This window comes from Lepus europaeus, chromosome 8 (genome assembly GCF_033115175.1).
Source record: "Lepus europaeus isolate LE1 chromosome 8, mLepTim1.pri, whole genome shotgun sequence".
Lineage (NCBI taxonomy): Eukaryota > Metazoa > Chordata > Mammalia > Lagomorpha > Leporidae > Lepus > Lepus europaeus.
Window position 1 is genome coordinate 124,888,048 of NC_084834.1, and position 3,116 is coordinate 124,891,163.

Genomic DNA, 3,116 nt, shown 5'->3' on the forward strand with positions numbered 1-3,116 from the left:
GTCAAACTGGTAAGTTTTTTTCTTCCCAAAAATTGTGCTTAAAAACCCCAATACTGCCGGCGCCGCGGCTCACTAGGCTAATCATCCGCCTAAACCGATCCTGTCCCAGTTGCCCCTCTTCCAGGCCAGCTCTCTGCTGTGGCTAGGGAGTGCAGTGGAGGATGGCCCAAGTTCTTGGGCCCTGCACCCCATGGGAGACCAGGAGAAGCACCTGGCTCCTGCCATCGGATCAGCACGGTGCGCCGGCCACAGCGCGCCAACTGCGGCGGCCATTGGAGGGTGAACCAACGGCAAAAGGAAGACCTTTCTCTCTGTCTCTCTCTCACTGTCCACTCTGCCTGTCCAAAAAACAAACAAACAAACAAACAAAAAAACCAATACTACCAGCTCCTTTGGGTTTTGCCTCTCTTGCAGCCCCTCTCCATGATACTCTGGCTGGAGGCCTCTGACACTAATAAATCTTTTAAATCTCAAAAAAAAAAAAAAAATTACTTCCTACAAATAAGGGAGAATATACAGTGTTTGTCTTTCTGTGTGCAGGTTATCTCAACATGGTACCCTCCAGTTGCAGCCATTTTGCTGCAGATGTTAGAATTTTACTCTTTTCTCATAGCTGAATGATATTCCATTGTGTATATATGCCACATTTTCATTATCCATTTGTCTGGTGATAGAAACCTTGGTTGATTCCATATCTGGCTATTGTGAGCAGTGCTGCTGTAAACATGGGGGTTCAGGTGTCTCTTTGATACAGTGTGTTCATTTCTTTTGGATATATACTCAGTAGTGGGATTGATGTATCATATGGCAAGTCTATTTCTAGTTTTTAAGGAAATTTCAATGCTGTTTTCCACAGTGGCCACTCTAATTTGCATCCCCATCATAATGGTAGTAAGAGTTTCCCTTTGTCAACATTATCACTAGCACTTGATACTCTGTCTTTTGGATAATAGCCATTCTGACGGGTTGAGGTGATATCTTGTTGTGGTTTTGATTTGCATTTCTCTGATGGCTAGTGATGTTGAGCATTTTTCCATATATTTGATGGTCATTTGTTATTTCCTTCTTTTGAGAACTATCTATTGCCAATTTTGTAATTGAATTTGTGTTTTTTTTTTAACTTTTATTTAGTAAATATAAATTTCCAAAGTACAGTTTATGGATTACAATGCCCCTCCCCATAACTTCCCTCCCACTCACACCCCTCCCATCTCCCGCTCTCTCTCCCATTCCATTCACATGAAGATTCATTTTCAATTATCTTTATATACAGAAGATCAATTTAGTATATATTAAGTAAAGATTTCATCAGTTTGCACCCACAGAGAAATGCAAAGTGTAAAATACTGTTTCAGTACTAGTTATAGCATCACTTCACATTGGACAACACATTAAGGACAGATCCCACATGAGACGTTAAGTACACAGTGACTCCTGTTGTTGACTTAACAATTTGACACTCTTGTTTATGGTGTCAGAAATCTCCCTAGGCTCTAATCATGAGTTGCCAAGGCTATGGAAGCCTTTTGAGTTCACTGACTTCGATCTTATTCAGACAGGGTCATAATCAAAGAGGAAGTTCTCTCCTCCCTTCAGAGAAAGGTACCTCCTTCTTTGATTGCCCCATTCTTTCCACTGGGATCTCACTCACAGAGATCTTTCATTTAGGTCTTCTTTTTTATTTTTGCCAGAATGTCTTGGCTTTCCATGCCTACAATACTCTCATGGGCTCTTCAGCCATATCCGAATGCCTTAAGGGCTGATTCTGAGGCCAGAGTGCTATTTAGGACATCTGCCATTGAGATTTTGAGTTGCTGATATATTCTGAGTATTAATTGTCAGATAGGTATCTTGCAATTGTTTTTTCCCATTCTGTTGGCTGTCTCTTTATTTGTTGCTTCCTTTATTATGCAGAAAAGCTTGTGTTTGGTGTAATTCCATTTATCTAGTTTAGATTTTATTTCCTGTGCTTTGGGGGTCTTATCTAAGAAGTCATCTCCTACAGCACTGTCTTGAACTGTTTCCCCCACATTTTATTTCAGCAACTTCATAGTCCCAGAACTTTAAGGTAGGCCTTTGATCCATCTTAAGTTGATTTTTGTATATGGTGAGAGGTAGGGATATAATTTTATTCATATCTATATCAATAGAACTATTTATTGAAGAGATTATCCTTTTTCCAGTATGTGGTCTGGGCAATTTTATCTGTTTTTCGTTTTTTATATCATTACCATGCTGTTTGAATTACTATAGCTTTGTGGTATGCTTGGAAATCAGATATTGTGATGCCTTTGGCTTGCTATTTTTTTTTCTTCTCCTCACTACTTCAGTTATTCAGGGTCTTTTGTGATTCCATATGAATTTTAGGATTGGTTTTCTAATTCTGTAAGAATGTCATTGGTATTTTGATAGGGATTGCATTCAGTTTATAGATTGCTTTAGATAGTACAGACATTTTAATTATATTAATTCTCCGTATCCATGAGCAAAAGAATATCTAATTTTTTGTGTCCTTGATTATTTCTTTCATCAATGTTTTATACTTTTTATTGTAGAAATCTTTTACTTTGATTAAATTTATTCCTAAATATTTTATTTTTTGTGCCTATTGTGAATGGATTTTTCTATTTCAGCAAGTTCATCATTAGTATATAGAAAAGCTACTGTTCATCGCTTCTTGGCCTTTTGGCTAAGATCAAGTGTGGTATCTGTTCTTATCAGTTTAATATCTGATACGTCCTCTATCCGAGGGAAAAAAAAAGAAAAAGAAAAGCTACTGTTGTTTGTATGTTTATTTTTAACCTCAACTTTACTGAATTGGTCTATCAGTTCTAACAGCTTTTTGGTGGAGTGTTTAGGTTTTTCCTTCTACATTATCATGTTATATATAAGCATGGATATTTTGACTTCTTTCTTTCCAGTTTTGCTGTCTTTTATTTCTTTCTACTCCCTAACTGCTCTTGCTAGTACTTCCAATACTATATTGAGTAAGAGTGGTGAAAGTGAACATCATTGTCTTGTTTCAGATCTAAAGAGAAATGTTTTTAGCTTTTTCCCTTTCTGTATGTTATTGGTGGCTCATTTGTAATGTATAGCCTTTATAATTTTGAGGTATG

At 37.4% G+C, this 3,116-nt stretch overlaps 1 non-coding gene across 1 annotated transcript; it reads left to right on the top strand.

The window, feature by feature from the left end:
* The first annotated feature begins 2,669 nt into the window (after positions 1-2,669).
* On the top strand, positions 2,670-2,856 carry LOC133766148 (U2 spliceosomal RNA). Its single transcript, XR_009866694.1, has one exon. It is a non-coding gene; the product is annotated as a U2 spliceosomal RNA (small nuclear RNA).
* Positions 2,857-3,116: the final 260 nt, after the last annotated feature.